General features: G+C 54.9%; 1 protein-coding gene across 1 annotated transcript in view; it reads left to right on the top strand.

Moving 5' to 3' along the window:
* Positions 1–18824, top strand: part of TWIST2 (twist family bHLH transcription factor 2) — a 49709-nt gene extending 30885 nt beyond the window's left edge. The window contains exon 2 of the mRNA XM_022568133.2: positions 18112–18824. The gene's annotated coding sequence lies outside the window, so the exon portion shown is untranslated. The remainder of the gene's footprint in view (positions 1–18111) is intronic.
* Positions 18825–19183: the final 359 nt, after the last annotated feature.

The raw sequence follows: 19183 nt of genomic DNA, 5'->3' as shown, positions 1-19183 counted from the left end.
GGAGCTGGGCTGGCTTTCCTCGCATTAAATAGGAGAAATAGAGAGAGAAAAGCGGAAGTGCAGGGACAGGAGACACAGGAGGAGTGATGGCCAGCCCATCCTTCACCGCTCACCAGCTTTTAATTCCAGCAGAAAGAAAAAGATTGGGATTTTGAAGACAGATCAGGGAAAATATTCAGCACTTGAGCAGAAGAGTTTTCTAGAAGCCTGGCCACAGAGGAACTCTGACGCCCGGGGGGAGGTGGGTCAGATGAACCCCAGCTCCTGGGGTGTCCAGAGGGGACCGGATGGGTTTTTGGGGGCGGGGTGCGGTCTCTGCCTTGTGGAGAGGGAGGTGGGTCTCAGGAATGGAAAGCTGTGTTTTTACTGGTTTCCCAGCTGTAAGATGTACGGAACTGGCTTTTCTCTCGTTTTGCATCTGCAAGACGTCAGTAATCGGTGGCCGATCAGAGTTGCTCTCTGAAGCCAAGGGTCCGTGGGCGGCATGTCTGGCTTCAGTCCACCTGGACCCACAACTTTAAGTGCGATTCGCCTCCCCTCCGGTCCCCCGGTGCTTATCTGGGTTCCTTCTAGCCTCCTTCCCTTCAGAAGTATTCCGGTTAAACCAGCCTCCTCCCCAAGAAGGCAGTGCGTGTACTCACAGCATTGAGCATCTTCTGGGGCGAGTGAGGGTTCCACAGCTTTAACCAGGTCTTAAGACAGATTTGTCAGGTGCCAGCTGTGCCCCCGCGGGGACATGCGAATGAGCTCTCAGCTGTCCCCAAGATTCTCAAAAATCACCAGACCCCCAGGGCCGTGGAGACCTCCAGCCACTTCCACCTGGGAGAAGTGAGGTCCAGCTTGGGGACAAGACGTGACCAAGGTCACTCAGATAGCAGGTGGCAAAGGGGAGACAGGAGGGGTTAGCGGGGCCTGATGGGACCTTCCTTTGCGAAGCAGCCTGAGCCCTGAGGCAAGTCCCAACACTTCGGCTCTGCAACTCCTCTTGGGGTAGGCTGCCCTGCCTGTTTACAGATGATGGCTGAGATGAAGGGTCCCAGGGTCAGGCCGATTCAACCCTGTGTCGGCAGAGCTGGACCAAGATGGGCCTCCCCGCAGGGCCTGGGAGTCGTGGGAGCTGCTGGAGGGTGGATGGGAGACGCCCTCCCTGCAGGCAGCTCCCACTCCAGGAGGAGGGGTCCAGGACCTGCACTGAGCACACTCAGTTCCCCTTCCACCATCCACCAGTCACGCCACTTCACCTCCCCTGGGCAGGGTGGGTCAGGAGGCAGAGGGGCCACGGGGTCACCGCTGAGTGTCATCGGTGGAAGAAGACATGGCAGAGTGTAGGATACACACGCAGACGCGTCCCTGGGATGCTCAGGGTTTGGGGTCAGCTTCTCGTGCCTTCAGTGCTCAGACCCTCCCAAACGGGGGAGATGGGGCGAAGCTGTGCCACCTCCTGCTCGGGGTCCCTGCTGCCTGGTCCTGAGGGTCCCCGCCTTACTCTCAGGCTGTCATTGGCGCTGGAGGGGCCCCTCCTCCGGGCGTGGTCCACTCTTCCCGACCTCCCTCCCAGTGCCCACGGGGTGACCTGCCAAGGCCCTGATGGGCGCTGCCTGGTTCAGCCAGTTTTATTTAATCCAGGCGAAGTGGCAGAGGATGAAAAGCTGGCCTCTCATGCGTGTATTGTGCACGTTTGACCAAGGAAAGAATACAGCCCAGGAATTTTATTTGTGGCCCTGCCCCTGTGGCTACGCAGTGTCCTCAGTGTCTGCTGTGTCGGCCCACAGCCCAGCAGAGGACGCCCGGGTCTGGGGACTGTACCTTCCCGATGTCCTGTGGGTTGGCGCCAGTCAGCAGGTGAGATTGCGTTGGATGATCTTGAGGGTGATGATAAGAATTCGCCATCGAGATCTCCGAGAATCCTGCAAACCAGATCGTAAATGCCGCGTAGCCCTGGGGAGGTGGGGTGGGGGGATATTACTGAACACTGTAGGGTCATTTCCTAAAGGGATCCAAGGTAGTTTTTACATTTTTAAAGTATGTTTGTAATTTTAATTTGCAATCTTAACTTATAAAAACGAATGGTTTTCCTGCTAAGATGTAAAATGTGCTGTGAACTTTTTTCTAAAGACTGACAGCACGGCTCCCATGCTTTCCTGCCTGCCTAGACCCTCTCCTGGGATCTGAGTCCCCAGCTTCTAGTGAAATGACATTAAGCCCTGAACCCCTGTAAATATCCAAGGACACAGCTCTACTTAGCGTTAATCATGCCTTCAACTCAGCAATTAAACTTCCTGAAACTCAAACTGAACTATATTGGTGGGGAGAGCGGCTTCCTTCCACATCTTTCTGGTTCACTAAATAGCTTCGCTTTTGCTTCTCTAGCCCACAGTACAGGGTATGAGGGAGAATCCAAGCTCCTTCCCAGAGACGCCGTAGGGCTGCTGGTGCTCAGAAGATGAGCGCAGTGCACACGGTCATCCCTCATCCAGCCCTGAGTTCACCTCGCTCAGAATGTGAGAGAGCCAACTTTTAGGCTGTTTTCTGGAGCCACGGGGATGTTGGGTGTGTGTACGGCACCCAGGCCGCCATTTTGTGTGCAGTTCTGGGTGACGCCCATGAGCTGAACGGGGTGAGCAGGCTGGGAGGCAAGGTGGGGGCAGTGGAAGAGTCATGCATCTGGTCAGTGGGAACCCTGTTTTCAGCACAGAGCCCCACCAGCAGGAGAAGCTTCCCCATGAGGGACACTGCCCGAGCCAGTCTCCCAGCCACACCTCCTGGTCCTGGAAGTGAAGTGACCAAGGTGACTTCTGGGAAAGAGAAGGAGAGGCATTTGTCCAGGCAGCCCTGAAAGACCAAATTTGGAGCAAATGCATTAGCAATGTCCAAGAACATGCTTGGACGAGGACGACACCCCAGGGCAGCGGTGCCAGGAGGACTTCAGTGAAAGGCCAGCTCACGCGAGCCCTGTGGAGCTTTCTTCTGAGCTCAGCGAGGACCCTTCACAAAACCCTGGGACATCGAGCTGCGGGTCCCTCCAGCACGACGAGCCTCCTGAAGTCACTGTCCCAGCGGAAACTTCACGCCAAGGACACCTGCCGCTGTCCTGAGAACCAGGTGGCCCGTCACTTGGAGAGAGGAGAGGAAAGCAGGGGCGGCACCTCGAAGCCGAGTAATAACTCACCTCACCACCCTTGCAGCCGCCACATCATCTCAATAAAACAGGGTGTGAGCTAGTGAGTGAGACCCCGTTGCTACCAAGTTAACGTGGATTCACGTCATTGTGTTCACCTTGGTGTTTTGCCCTTATGGCTGACCTTAAAGACCGTTTTTTTTTAAAGTTAAGTTCTTTCACACATTCATTCAGTATCTGGCTGTCTGCGCCTTTTCCCCCAAAATACCGAGCTTCCCCAGCCGTGATTCTGCTACCTGTCAACCTTCAGGACTCTGACGCCCACGTTTGGAGAAGGTAGTGTAATCAAATGATCAGATGGCTTCCCAAGTGATCATCTACACCTACTTTTGGTGTTTTGGACAAACCTTTGCTCAAAAACCTTGCCTTGGCCCTTGGGGCCGACTCAGCGGCACCACCAACGCTTGGCCCTCCCCCTCCCACTCCCCAGACCCTGTGGTTGGGCAGGGTGACTGGTGCCAGCCAGTGAGCTTCAGGAGGAAGTGGCAGCAGCATCTCCAGGAGGAAGTGGGGGACACTTCAGTCTGTCTTCCACTGCCCGAGTGGCTGGAAGGCCACATGCCCGCAAAGGTGCAGCTACAAGACGGTGGATGGAGACCCTGCCAGCCCGAGTCCTGAGTGCCCTGTGGAGCCGGGCCCCAGCCGGCCTGGATGAGCAGAAACAGCAGAGCAGGGGCCACACGTCGCCCCGGGAGAGGCGGGACCTTGTCTGCAGTTGCAGCCTCGCCACCCTCGCTGCCACTGGACCAGCCCTGTGATGGAGGGAAGACAGTCTGACACCGCAGAGGTCTCTGTCGTGTCCTGGAGCCTCAGACATGTTTACTCTGCTTTGCGAAATGGGTGTGTGCATTGGGAAAACTGTCTAAACTAAGTTGTTTCAGATTCATTTTGGGAGAAGCTCAATTTCTAAAGGCACTTTTCACTGAAGTTTTTAACATACAAAACTATTTCAGAGTGTAACCCTGGCTTCATTTATTTGTTTACCAAACGTGAGCCTCTATACCCCAGATTTCCTTGAAGTAACTCCTGTTAGATGTTGAAAGCGTTTGGGTTGTTCTGTGCCTCCCCTAAGCATTATTCGAATTCTTATCTTTGGTTCAAGGTGTATTTGCTGATTTTCAGAGTCCTGCCTCCATTTGGGGTTTTGTTAAAGCTTTCTTCTGTCTGTTAACTTTCCTCCTCTGTATGTGCCTCCAGAGTTGTGTTTTATTTTAAAGTGGATTCAACCTGAATTCTTTAAAACTACACAGAACATCTGTATCTCATCTATTTATTGACAAAGCTTGATTAAAGAGAGTCTAGAAGGGAAGGTGGATTGCTGGATCTAAGATTTAAAGTAGCTGTCGAATCCCTTTATAAACATTGACATCAACACTGCTTTCCATATTCATGGGTCTGTCTCGGCAAAAGAAATTAGTATAGGATGCTAAGCTGGAGAGTTCAAATGGTAAATAAATGCATTAAAAATGGGCAGATTATGCAAAAGAGTGATTCCCGCTTAAGGAGCGTAGCCTTTGATTTGGTCAGAAACGTGATAGCAAATATTCAGACTTCAGCTACCCTGCTTTGGTCATAACTCCAAGGTCTCATCCCCTGTCTCTGGGTCTTAGCGCTGTTATCTTTCTAATTAAAGTAGTTGCTTCCGGCTTTCAAACTCAGGAGTTGCAATCAATGCAAAAATACAGGGGGATACTTGGGAGATACACAGCTCTGCTTGTCACGTGGGCATCTGTGATTCGCACGACTGACTGTCAGGCTGATTCTTCCAGAAAGGAAGAGATGGGAAGTCTTGGCACTTGAGTGACTGAAAACGTTCTTTTAAGAAGAGGGAGTCCTGTCCGCCTTGGGCAGGTTCCAGGGTGCAAAGAGGCTCTTCTGCATCTGCTCTCCAGTGCCCAGCCATCCCCAGAACTCCTGGAGCCGTGGAGCTGCACTGAGCGGTCACGCCCAGGAGAGCAGCAGGGTCTGATTGAACTCTGCCCCGAATTCACGCCGACTTCTGTGCGACGGGTCCGTTTGGACCAATGTGACTGCCTAACCTCTACCCCCAAACTGTGAATTCAGTAGTTAACGACTGCAGCAAACTCAGGACAGAGGTGACCCTCCTTAGAGAAGGCTGTGGCGTCATGCGTATGAGTGTTTGTACGTGATATTCGTACGTGTGGGGTGTGTGTGTGTGTATGTGGTGCGTATATACACACGTATATGGGATATGATGGCATGTGTGTATACACACGAATACACATACTATCCAAGTACCAAAGGGCCTGAAGCCCGTCGGCCCTGCTCCACCCTGTCCACCACGCCTGCCCGGGTCTACAGCAGAGCTCCACGCACGCTGTGTGCGCAATAGATACTAGTTGTTGAGCGGCCGCATTTCAAAGAAAACTCTATTTGTATTTGGACCGTAAAGTCAGGCTACTTGAGTCGCTCAGCCTGCAGTGCACAGTCATCCCAAACCCCAGGGAAGCCAGAACGTGTGACATGGAACAGGATTCCATCCCTTGAGCGCCAGTGGCCTCATTTGTAACGCCCCCCATGGATTTCTCAGCGCAAGGTGAGCATCCATTACGTGCCAGGTGCTCACTCACCTGGAGCAGGTAGAGCCAGCCCACTTTATAGACAGGGGAGACAGGACCAGTCTGCAGGCTCAGCGATGCTGGGCAGCACCGCCTTGGCAGGACGTCCCAGTGTCAGGCCTGGTCACAGCCCTGGGGCAGAGGTCAGCCCCTCCCTGTCCGGGCATCCAGGGAGGGGCTTTGTTGGCTCTCAGATGCTTTGCTCCGGCAGCCCCCAGCTTAGGAGGGGTCTCCGAAGAGCCAGTGGTTCCAAGAAGCCTGTAGAAAAGAGGGGACACATGGTGTTACCGCACAATCTAGGACATGGGGTCCCACTGAGGTTTGCTTCCAGAAATACATGTACACACACGGGTGGTCACTTCTCATTCGTGCCATCTTCTGTGGCTGTGTGGGAAAATGCAGAATAATTCAGGGTTTCCTTTTTTCCTACTCAAAAATATTTTGAAAACACAATACATTCTGTAAGATTTATTTGCGTCTGCTATAATTTATTTGAGTCTGCTGTAATTTATAAATGTGGGATTTCAATCCAGGAAATTTGAACTTTTAAAAATTGAGCAATAATGAAAGTATTTCTGTATCTCTTTACTTGGCCCTGGGGGCCGAGAGCCGTCTGGGATGAGGGCGTGACTCAAAACTCTTGCGTGGAAGCCAAGGCCAAGAAGGCCCCTGAGAGTACCTGTCCCCCAAGACCTGCCCTTCCCAGAATGGACTGCTCAGTCCCCAGGGTCAGTCAGCACGGGGCCGTCACCAGTGGGCTGACAAGAGTCTCATACTAAGTGAAGTAAGACAGAGAAGGACAAATACTATGTGATATCACTTATATGTGGAATCTAAAACAAATGAGACAAACGAACTTATTTACAAAACAGAAACAGACTCACAGACACAGAAAACAAACTTACGGTTTTACCAAAGTGGGAAGCAGGGTCGGGGAGGAGGGATAAATTAGGAGTTTGGGATTAACAGATACGCACTACTATATGTAAATAGATGAACAAGGACCTACTGCACAGCACAAGGAACGATATTCAGTATCTTGTAATAACCTATAATGGAAAAGAATCTGAAAAAGAGTAGATATATATAAAGAATATATATATATGTGTATTACTGGAGCACCGGTTTGCAGTATACCAGAAACTAACAGAACATTGTAAATCAACTGTCTGTCAATTAAAAAGAACAGAGTCTATCGCCCACATTCACAGGTCCTTTTAGGTTCAGTGCAGACAAAGGAGCCCCTAGATTTGTGTATTGCGCAATTAGAAGTTTGAATCTCAAAAGCAAATGGTTGGGAATTACAGCTCTCTGTTGGAAGGAGAGTGATGGATGCCTTTTTTAGGAGGAAATATCTAACGCTTTTTCCAGAGGCGACACCAACTCCAGGTGCTTTGAAGATCAGCAGGGTAACACTGACCTTATCCGGTGGATGGGGACCCCTGGTTGACCCTCTCCGGCTGACAGCAGACCCCCCTGTTAATGCCCCCGGGACCCCACTCCCTCTACCAGCAGCCGGAGCATCTGTACGAGATTCATCACAGACTTACCTCGGGGCTGGCTGGCGTGAACTTGACTTCTGTTTCTGTGTCTGCTGCCCCTGGGGCTTGAGGGCTCCCAGGTGTCATCTGGGGGTAAGAGGAGAGTCCATCAGATGTCCTTCCCCTGGCAGGCCTACGGGGTGAGCGAGTGAGGGTGTTGGCTTCACCCACCAGCAGGAGGCCATGGCTGTGAGCAGCGCGTGGAAGCCCAGCGAGAAGACACACGGGAGCCACAGGCCGGGGAGTCGCCCTCTCGCTGGGGCCGGGAGCTGGCGGACAGGGCCTGCGGGCTGCCTGGGAGGGGTGGCCGGTCTAGGAACCCCGAGTTCTCTCTGCGTTTGCCCTGAGACACCTGCGCGCCTGTCCTGGGGCCCATCAGGTGTCTTTCGGTTGGAGTTAGTGGCCACTGGGGGCAGGGAGCCGGGCTGTGCAGGAGGGGCTGGATTCTTGCAAGCACGAGAGGTGCCGTTTAGCAGCCGGGCTTGTTCGTGGACCGCTTGCCGTCTCTCTGCCATTTACCTGCTAAGTGGACCGTCCATTCACTCCCCTTCCGCTTCAGCTCTCATCGGCCGTTAAGCACGCACGTTCAGTTTTACTTCACCACGTGCCGGGGTGTTGACTGGTCCCCATGGAACCCACCCCAAGGCCACTGCACACACCTTTCCTCGGGGCCCCAGGGCTGGCCTCCGCCGGGAGGGTCAGTGCTTTCCCACCTCAGCCCTGGCCGCTCACAGCCGCGTGGCCGGTCCGGCTGGGGGTCGCTCACTCACCCCGTCCTGCTTCTATGAGCTAGTTTTACCCGAACCCCTGAGGCCCTTCCACGCTTGAGTGTGGGCTGGTCGATTTCTAAGTACGATGTTTCCCAACAGAGATCAGTTTTACTCAGGTGGTGCTGAGGTTTGAGAATAGGAAATGGGCTAAAAGTAACTGAATCCAGAGCTTGGGAAGCAAAAGGCCTTGCCGAAGGGGTGGGTTAGCCCAGCCCGTGGCTGGTCTGCGGAAAGCTGGGGTATCCCTGTGCCTAGAAGGACATCCTCCCGCCAGGGCCCCCTGGGTGCTGTTGCTTTGTCAAAATCAATCCCATATCTCAAGAGGCTGCCAAAATAAGGGTTCCCAGAGATGGGCAGGACCGGGGATTGGGCCATAGCAGGATTCTTAGTAAGGTTTTTGCATTCTTCTGGATGTGCACACCTATTTGCATAATATTTCAAAAGTAGCGTATTTTTTTTCTGGGTAGTCGGAAAAAGGAGGGCCCAATAAAATAGATTTAGGTGCAGTTATTTCTGTAAACCATTTTGCATTTTAAAAATTGCCTTCTTTTCTGAGATTAATCGGGGAACTAAAAGCTGGCAGTAGTCAGGCAGAGGTTATCGTCACCACCGATGCATTCCTAGAAACAGTGTTTCTAGCCCCCATTTTCGTCGTTCGTGGGAAATGTTCTTTTGCATTTTCCAGGCTGTGCCCCCCCGTAAGAGATGGGGTGGCACGCTCTGAAGACAGCGGGAGTCTGGGTTTCATTCCCAGCTCTCACTCCTCTGCTCTGTGACCCCACTGCTTTGCAGCCTCTCCAGGCCTGGGTGTGTTTACGTTGAAGATGTGGAAATGAGGGCAGAATCCATATAGGAAGCCAGTTCCTGGCACGCTCACTGCCCTCCAAACGTGCAGAAGACTGCTCCCAGCCAGCCCAGCCCCCACTGTACTGGGCCTGCCCTCCCCAAGGTCACCTGCTGACCGCCCCCATGGCCAGGTGCAGGTCCGAGCTCTCCCCTGCGATGCAGTCCTCCCGCCAGCATGGGGCGCTAGCGGCCAGCACCACCGGCCTCTTTCAGATGGTCCACACTCAGTCTCCCCACCTCCCCTGAAAGTGTGGCCCTAAAGGCCTGCAACCCCCAGTTCTGCCCCCGACAGGAGGCACAGAGATGGAGAATGAGGCCCGGGTTTGGGATCCAGAGGCCTGGGTCCAAATCCTAGCAAAGCCAGGTACCCTCATTCCTTCCAAGGGGAGGGTCTTGCTCATAAGTCTGAAGCCCCCAACCCTCTTCTGGGGTTCCAAGCCGCACATCCTGCTGAGTGAACTTAACCTTCATGGTGTCATGAAAGCACTGACAACTCAGCCCGACCAGCACTAGTCTTATTTCCCCACAAAAGCGCCTTCCCTCGTGACCCCCATTTAGTCCCTGGGGTCACGACCCCTCCTGTTGCCCGAGCTGGACCCTCGGTCGCCACTCACCTCTTGCTGATTCTCCAGCGCTGCTGCATCTCCCCAGAGTCCTCAGCCCTTTCCTCCTGGACCACAAGGGGGCCTCCCCATCCTGGCGTCCTTGGGACCGCCCCACCGTTATCTCGGGAAAGCCCAGCTCATCGTGCCGTGCACTGCTTAGTACCCCTTTCATTGCCTCCCCACTGCTCTGTGGGTCCTGCCCATCTCTGCCCCCCTAAAAGTTGCCTTCACCATTACCCCAAATCCTCACCTTCCTCCAGCCCACCTCGCGTGTGCCCGTGCACCCTCGCCTCTGCCCACGAGGCCCTTCCCCCTTCCCACCCAGGACCAGACTCCTTGAAGACCCAGCGCCAGCCCCTGATCCCGTGAAGAGCTCCCCAAAGCCCTGGAAACTTAATCGTCGTGTTCTCTGTACTTTTAGTATGTGCCTTTTAATACTTTCATGATAACATTTCTTATATTTTGCTATAATCATTGTATTTATATTTGTTTGTATTTTAAAGTAAAATAATTGTAGACCTTTACGCACCTGTATTATACCTTCGTTAGAACACATTACATTTTTGTTGTGATAATGTATTTTATCGTCCGTCCCCAAGGGAACTATGAACTAGTTGAGGACAGGGGAGCCTGTCCTCCTCATACTTACAGGCCAACATCCAGCAGGACACCTGATATCAGAAAACCTTCAGTGAATGTCCTCTCGAGCTGGTGCTGCCGTCACTGGGACCCTTGTATCTTCAGATACTCATTTGTCAAATGTGCAGAGACATTTATTAACTCGGTGCCCCCAGGTTTGGACCCGAGTGAAGGGTGTTGTGGGCATGAAGTCGGTCGTGGGAGACGAGGGATTTCCAGCCCAGGGCTTAGCTGACCTGAGTTCTGCTGCTGACTCTGCACCTGCCTGGTGACTTGGGATAAGTCACCCCCAACCCCAGGCCCCCGCCTCCGAAATGATGTCATTGGATGGACCATCCTGAAAGGCACTTACTTCGTGCACCTCCAGCCTGAAATGGGGCAACTGCAGCGTGACTGTTTACCCCACCCTCTAGCACTCATGGGTTTCATTTGGAAGCTGAATGTAGTGACATCTGGAGAAATCATAATTCACCGGTTAAACTAGTTCCTGGGCTTGGAGGCCTGTGGGCCAGGAAGAGGCGGCATCCCCCTCGTCTCTGGTTACTCGGGACTGCTTGCCCTCACTGTCTCTGAAATGTGGGAGGACCCTTTGCAGCGTCGCGTGACTCATGGAGAAGAAATGGGACGGTCTCCCTCCGAGGCAGCGCTGAGGATGGGTCCGCGGGGACCCCTGGCCTTCCTGCCATAACTCCCCTGGGAACTGAGCAGGGCTGGCCCTGGGGAGTCTCGGGCTGCGGGGGGTGGGCTCTGCAGGGCGGTATCTCCAGGCAGTGACACTGGGAGGCACCAAGTAGGAGGGACCTGCCTGGACGCCCAGAGGCAAGCATGCCCCCTCCCCAGCCTGTTCTCAGGGCTACTTCCCCATGGCAGACAGGTCACTGCAGACATAGCCTGAGTCACTGAAGCCAAGCCCAAGCCGGGGCCGGGGAAGAGACAGAGAGAGAGAGAGGGAGGGGGGGAGAGAGCGCTGTTTCCACTTGTAAGTGGATGTGAAGTTCTTGGTCCCCTGGAGAAGCAAGGCCACCAGCTCCCCTGCAAGCCACCAGGGAGCCATAGGAAAGTCCTGGCATCGTAAACGCGGTCATTCCAAAGAGGATTCCTCTTTCTCACGCACGGCGGGCTGGCTGGGGTCAGACGTCTGAGTCGCGGAGCTTGGAGAGAGGGGCCACCTGTCCTCACCCTCCTTACCCTTCCACTGACCCCAGACCCTGAACAGGGCAGGGGCCCCTGGCAGGTGGCGTCTGCAAGCAGGGGGCGTCTGCAAGCAGGGGGCTTGTCTGGGACACAGAGAGGGGGCAGAGAGCACAGGGAGCGTCGGTGGCTCCAGCACAGACGGGCACGGTCCCTCTGGAACCCACAGCCTGCGCCCGTGTCCGGGCAGCAGTCCTGAATGTCACACTCGAGCCGAACGCGCAGGTCCTGGAATCTTTTGACGTCCCCGCAGAGCCGAGAGGAGCAGGCAGTGCCTCAGGCATCCCCGCAGGGCAGCAGAAGCCCCTCCACCCGCTGGGGGTCCTGGGAGCTTTGTGGTATGGTGGGATACCTCCCACCCAGCCGTTCCCGGGAAAGCAGGACTGTCCAGAAGGGATGGGCCAGCCCCCGGCAGAGCAGCTCCGGGTCTCAACTCTGGCCCCATTTGCCACCTCCTTGCCGCTCACTGGCCTAATGAGACTCACATGGCTGCATCCTCTGCCCCACTCTTTAACAAAGGGCCCAGGGGCCTGTAAAGAGAGGCCAGAGTGTCCTGCCTTCCCAGCCGCTGCTTGGTTCAGGGACCACTTACAGCCCCTTAAAGGGCAGGGACTCGCAGAGGGAGGGAAGGACCGGGCGAGGGAGGGAGGTGGGACAGCCGTCCAGAGGAACCTTGTAAAAACGTCACAACCTCACAAGCCCAGTGCTTTCTGCTTTACATTTGCTGGGAGAGGAAGCAGTTTGCCTTTTGTCTGTCCCTCCTTCACCCCACAGGGATATGTCCTTAAACTGCTCCTTTGAAAATCAAGTCGCAGTTAATAGAGTCCAGCCTACGGGAGGATGGCTCTGGGCTCCCTCCTGCCGTTCTAGGGTTTAGAGGTGGATTCCCAAATAGTCATTGGGACAGGGTCCGTTTTGTCGTTTGGCACTGCCAGTTCTCTACCCTTCTGACCCTTGGGGCTTCCAGGCCCGGCTCACAGCCAGGAGAGGTGCCCAGAGGCCACAGGGAGGGAGGGGCCCTGAACTGGGAGGACAGAGGGCCCCCATGTGCAGGGGCAGCTGGACCCCCGCCTCTCCGATCACCCAGGTGAGCCCCGGCCGCTGGTCCCTAAGGGAGGGGGTCCTGTGTACATGCTTTCCCGTTACCCAGGCCTGATTGGAGCTCGCTGCTCAGAGCTTCGCATTCTCTCCAACGAAAGAAAAACCGCTCTTTCCCCACGTCCCTGGACAAACATTTGTCACAGAAACTGCCTTGGGGCAAGCGGCTCTGGGGAACGAGCTTTGTTCGGGCCACCCTCTGGCACTGCCCATCCCGGCCAGGCCAGCAGGCGGCAGGCAGGGAGGCGTCCAGCGCCTGCCTGCACCCAGTGCCCCATGGTCTCTTCAAATCCCCTACCCAGAGGGAAGAAGAAAACCCGTCCAGCTGAGTGGGTGATCCTTCCAAGACTCCCTGCAGGCTGGCACCCCTGCTGCCCACGCATTCAGGTGGGTGATCATCAAGGTGCAGCCAGACGAGCTGGACACGGGTCGGCTGCACAGCTGTGTCCACTGCGTGTCCCGGGCGGGCCCCGGCGGGTCTCCGCGTCTGGGGCTCTCAGGCAGGATTGTAGCGGCTGGCACAGCCTCAGGGCCGGGCAGCCCGCGGGGGCCCCGCCCCCGGCAGGGAGCATGATGAAGCTGGAATTCTTGTTTCTCCACCCAGCCACGTGCCCCGGCAGTCACAGCCCATCGCAGCCGCAGTTCATGTCTCTGAACAGGGATGTGGATGATGTAGGCTGTGCATGATCCCCCACTTCTTCCTGCTCAGGGAGCATCTCCGGAGAACTGGGATTTTGCCAGCGTGCAGGTGCTGATTCCTCAGTTCCGGGCCAGACCTGCCGTCTGCATTTCTCACTGGCTTCCGTTTGTCGCTGACCCTGCTTGTCTTGAGGAGCAGAAGCTTAGAATAAACGGGAGTCCGAGTGCATTACAGAGTGCGGGTGTTACAGGGAGCCTGGGGCTCCTGGTCACCTGGGTGACCTTCACCTCTGCTGTGTGTCTGACCTCCTCATTGTAGCCCCTCTTGCAGCAGGTATCTATTGAGCACCTACTGTGTGCCAGGCACTGCTCCAGACCCTGGGGACCCAGCTGGGGAAGAATAGCGCCCTTTGCCCTCTTGGGACACAAAGAGCGTTGACCACAGCGTCTTACCTGTTTGTCGGGTTTGCAGTGGGGGGGGTTGTTAGATCATTTGTTGCCATGCCTGCAGAGACAGAGCCCGAGCTACTTTTCATCTGATGGAAGACGTTTCCTAGTAGTGTTTCCCAGGAGCGGGACCTGATAGGTATACTTCCTGAGGTCTTAAATACCTCATGTTTCTTTCCCTCCCCACGGCGTCCATGGATTCTTGGGGAGCAGAGCTCCAGGGACGCCATTCTTCTCCACAGAAACTCTGGGCGTCCTGGGATTAACAGTTAGCGGGTAGTATGAGCACAGGGGAAGGCACCCCAGTCTGGTTCTTTTTTTGTTTCTTTTTATGTCTGGAAGCCTGTAGGAGGTTTTCTCTAGTCTTAGAATCCAGAACTTTGTGATGTGGCTCTGTTGCTTGTCTTGTTGGGTTTCCTTTCCAGAACTCGGTGCTCCTTTTAATCTGAAACCCTCGATCTTTCTTGAGCATGGGGACTCTTCCGTCGGTATCTCTCCTGTGACCGCGTCCGCTTCCTCCTTTCCACATACCTTGTCTTTTTGCTCAGATGCCGGGAGATTCCATGAGTCAGTCTCCAATTCATTAATGGTTTTTCATCAGTATCTCTTTTGCTATTTTGTTTCTATTATTTACAAAAATGTCTACTAATATTCTTTGTGTGATTTCCAAGAGCGCTTTTCCTGTCTCCTGGTTGTTCATGCCCTTTCAAAGCAGCATATTCTCATTTTATCCACACATACTCCTCTGGCTCCTCCCAAGATGATAATTTCCGCTGTTTTGAAAGCTGGATCCCCATTCGCTGGGCTGTCTGTGTGGTGCTCAGCTTGGCAATTTCCCCACTGTGGTCCTCAGTTGTCTGATGCGAATCATCGTTTGTTTTCTACTCGTATTTACGGCACGTTTTGTTGGTGATACAAAGTTGGCTCTGTCCCTCCAAACCACACTCTTGGGAGCTGTGTTCAAACGGTCAGGAGGCTGTGGGCAGGCTCGGCCAGGGGACAGAGGGCCCCCGTTGAAAAACAGTGCAGAGGGGAGGGGGGCTGGCCCGTGCAGAATGGGCGAGACCCACCAGGGAAGGTGGCAGCTGTCAGCTCTCCACCCCTGGGTCCATCACTACTCATCTACCCCTGGCACATTCTACCCCCGCCCCTGCACAGTATACCTGAGAGGCCAGGTGTCCAGGGTCTTTGTTTTAGGCGTAGTGAACGGGAGGAGGGGGCAGCAAGGGCAGCCTGACGGGGGGAGCCCCTTCAAGTGAGCTGGGCAGTGCCAGGGGCCTGTGGAGGCAGAGATGCTTCCACTTTTCATGCTGAAGGGGCAGTGAGAGCTGGCACGGCGCCCTGGATGTCTGCCCTGTGCTGGGGACTGTGGCCACGCCCCCGGGCTGCTGTGAACAGTTCCTGGTCTCCTGACCCTCGCCTTCTGCCCCCAGTCTCCACTGGCAAAGCCGCAGGTGTGCACATGTGTGCGTGCGTGTGCTGTATCTGACCAGGAGACATTTCACATCTGTGATCCTCTCCCTCTACCCTTATTCCTCACCCTTCCCTTCTGGTTGCAGAGTCTTAGCTGCACTTCCTCTAAAAAAGCTGTCACTGTCTACCCTGAGCTCTAGTTGTTTATAAACATGTTACTCCTCCCCCGCTAGATTGCTCTGATTCACCTCTGAGCTTTTTAAACAGCTAACAGCATTCCTGGCACATGAAAGATGCTCAGTACATGTTGGAAAGATAGATGGGTAGATGGAAGGGTGGATGTGGGGATAGATGGAAGGATGGTGGGTGAATAGAAAGAAGGAAGGGAGGCAGGGAGGAAGGATGGTGGGTGGATGGAGGGATAAATGGAAGGATGGTGGGTGGATGGATGGATGGGGGCGTGAATCAGTGAATGGATGGAAGGCCTTAAAATGAATGCTTCCCTCTTAAGCCCGCCCCTGCCTCACTTTCTGGAGAACTTTGTTGATGTGCCCCTCCCTGTGTCAGGCCCTAGGGATACAGATTCGAATAAGACCCTCGTTGCTTCTCAGTGCCCAATGGTTGGTGTGGGTGAGAGAGGGGGACGGCCAGCCTCTCAGTCCAGCCGCTGCCCGGCCTCTCTGCCTGCCCCGCTTCCTGGCCGGGCAGACAGATGCAGCGTGAACTGTGTACAGGACACGCGCACACGGTTTCAGGTGGCTCTCACACGTGGGAGGCTGCCGGGGCCCCAGATGTTTTTCATTTGTGGCTGAGAACGCCGTCCATGTCAGCAGACACAGCTGGGGTCAGGGTGACATCAGGGCGGTCGGCCCCGAAGGCTCTCGGTCAGAAAGACTAATGAACCTGCCGCTCGCTCCTGCCCAGGCCCTGGGCCCCGCAGGCATGTGGAGTGAACCCTGAAACCTGCGCTCCTGGGGCGGCCCTGTCGTTCCTGGCTTTGCACGGATGATGCTGTATTTCCCCTCGGAGGGCTGGCGCAGCTCATATATCAAAACCTGCTGTGATTGTTTCCTCCCACTGAGGAAGGCTTCCATTTAGCTTTCTCTAGCTGCCCCCCTTATTAATTATCTAATTACAACCACATTCTCCAAGAGAGAGCAGCCTTTGACTTTCTGCCCAGGACCACTTAAAAAGGCTTACATATTTGGAGTGCTCTGAACTTGAAAAAAAAGAAGTGCATGTGTGTTTCCACGCACTGGAGTTTGAGGGAAAATGTGTCTTTGCTTTTTTGCAGAGCTTTGTCTTGAGGCAGTAAAGGTTTCTAGAGTTCCCCGATCAGCTGGGCTTTAGTGTGGAGCTCAGGGTTCCACGGGGAGGGAGCTGGGGGCGCAGGAGGTCAAGGCACATACCTCGTGCTGCCCCTGCCCAGTGGCATCAGGCCACACACACCCCCGCCCCCCCGCCACACACACACACGCTGTAAATTTGGGATTGGCTGCAAGCTGGCTGGGTGTGCTGTAGAGCTGGGTCCTGCAGGACTGGGCAGTCAGCAGTCCACGGCCCCAGAACAGCAGGCGACAGGCCAGCAGCTGCCCCAGCCATGCGCTGCCTCTTTGGGGTGAGGTGAGGGGCCCACTGTGCTCACCCCCAGGGACCTTGCCAGCGCGTGCTGAGGTCCTTGGCCAGGTGCTCGTGCCCCGTGATATCCCCGGGGCCCTCCCGCCATCCCCACTGCGGAGACGTACGACCTTGGCTTACGGGGCTGCGTCACTCACTCTGTAGTCTGGTGCTCGGACACCCTGGCCCAGATCTTCTCTCCGGCACATTTTCTCTAGGACGCCTATGGGCGCAGATGGCAGCCCGTGAGGTCCTGAGCTCCCTGCCCGCGGGACCCGCCCAGCACACGCCCCCTCCCTCTGCGACATCACTTGGTCTTCCACCTCCCTGTCAGCAACAAGCTTCACTCCCCAGTGGGAAGGCAGGAGTGTTTCTGGTAGAGCGTGGCCTTTGTCACTTGAATTGGTTCCTGGGAGCCTCACTGGCCAGGTCCCGCGGGAGGTGGTGGACATGGGGGTGAGGGGCTCCGGAGACGGCGGCTGGAAGCTGGCCCCAGAGCGGCATTTTGATCGACCCACCTGCACTTTATGGATCAATTGCATGAGCTCCGGGGCTTCGTGGGGCTGGGGATTCAACAGTTGTGTATCTTGATTGCACTGGAGGGTGCCAGAATCCACAGGTGATGAAATAGCCTGGCGCACGTGCACAGACACACACACACACACACGCAGCTGGGTACAACCTCCTCCCATCTCAACACACACACACACACACACACACACACACCTGGTACAACCTCCTTCCACCACCAAACACACACACACACACCTGGTACAACCTCCTTCCATCCCCAACACACACACACACACACACACACACACGCACGAGTGAGGTGTGAAGAAGCCTCGTGCTGTGCCAAGGTCCCTCTTCTGTTTGTGATGCTTCACGAGACTAGTGCAAGGTGATACCAGTGGGGGAAACCAGGTGAGAGGTGCATGCGACCTCCCTGTACACTTTTGTTTTGCGTTGTCTGTGAATCTGTAGTTTTTTCAAAAGCACAGCTGTAGAAATTCATCCCCCTCTGACAGCTCCTGCCCAGCGGCCGTCCCATTTCTCTGCGTCCTCGCCCCCACCCCTCTGCAGCTGGCTTGGCTCACACCGCTGTCCTGAAGCCCCTGCAGCCGCCTCTCCCCAGCACCCCTTCCCCTTCCATGGTGGGCTGCTCTTCTCCGTGGGAGCTCCACTAGGGAGCGGCTCACCCACGGGGTCAGCACCGCCCTGCAGGGCACCTTGGGGGGCAAGGCTTTGGTGGGCACAGCAGACAGGAGATTCAGCCCTCTGGGTCTGGGTGCAGCCGGAGAGGGTGGAGGTGGGGAGGGAAGGGGGGCTCCAGGCCTGGTCTGGGTCCCTGGGGGCAACGGCCTGCAGGTGCCCAGTGGCCCTGACTACTGGTCACCTGTCCAGCTTCTGCCAGAGCAGACAGGGAGCAGACGGGTGCCAGAGCGGCTCGCACGTGTCCCGTCCCGTCCGGGGGCTCCTGAATGAGGGCGGTCCCTGGACACCGAGAGATGCGGCGGCTTCTCAACCTCCCTCTACCTTGTTTTCCAGACTGTCCCGCGGGGCTGAGCGCACGTGGAACTGGGGTGCATCCGAGTCTGTAACTTCTGAAACCCGAATGACCTCCGGGAAACCGCCCCCTCAGTGCTCCAGCACGGTGCCTAGACGAGGGCACAGCGACAGAGCCCGGACCGCACGGCCCCGTCCCCGAGACGGGCCCCGCAGAGGAAGTGGCGCACATGGTCTTTCTTGCCGGTGACATGTTCATTGTCGTCCTCGCCACTGTTTGAGGGTGGGAACAGACCCAGGCCTGGGTTTTTTTTTTTTATTTTTATGTTTTGAGGGGGCGGGGATTTATTATTTCTGAAAATCGCTAAATTCAGGAACACATTTACAAGGATTTTGGATTTGTATTTCCCTCTAAGTGCCTTTTTTTAGTGTATATTTTAAAAAATAAGCCAGAAATGCCTTCCTGTACAATTCTGTTTAAACTGGACCAAGGCTCTCAGAAAAAGAACCTCGTGCTCCCTTCCCACCCCCAAGCCCCTGCATGATTGTTTCAAGGAAGCCTGGAATTCTTCTCACTTCTCCCCTTTCTCTTTCTCCATGATTTGCTCAGCTAACATTTTTTTTTTTCTGTTTCAGTGTATATGTTGCTTATTTGTTTTATTTATTGAGATATTTGTAACAAGCTCAGTGACTGCAATGTGGCTGTGTATTCTGCTCCCTCCCAGGAACAATAAAGACGTCTTTGCAGTCCTGGTCCTCCGTCTCTTCTTTTCTCTACTTTGCAACACGAGAAAGGGCCTGAGAAAGTTGGGACGGGTTGCAAAAATAACTATCATTTCACTTTAAAGGGGACCGGAAAGGATGTGAGACATTTTATAGCATACATGATTGTAGAACTTTCTAGAAACTACCAACACTAATGCAGTTGAGTGTGTTAACAGACCCAGGCCTGGCAAAGCAGATGAGTTGGCCTCAGCCCCTCTAGGTGCCCATCTTCTCACCTACCCACGCCCCAGACTCAGTTGCTAGAGGTACGCTCTCCAGACCATTTCTTGTTCTTTAGATCAAGAGTCACCCATCCTGTGTCCCAGGCCTGCTCTTCAAGGTCAGTGCT

The sequence above is a fragment of the Delphinapterus leucas genome, chromosome 8, assembly GCF_059928025.1.
Source record: "Delphinapterus leucas isolate spDelLeu-1000000601 "Yukka" chromosome 8, BTC_Dleu_Yukka2, whole genome shotgun sequence".
NCBI classification, from domain to species: Eukaryota; Metazoa; Chordata; class Mammalia; order Artiodactyla; family Monodontidae; genus Delphinapterus; species Delphinapterus leucas.
Note: the sequence above shows the minus strand (reverse complement) of the source record. Positions and strands in the feature narration are given on the sequence as shown.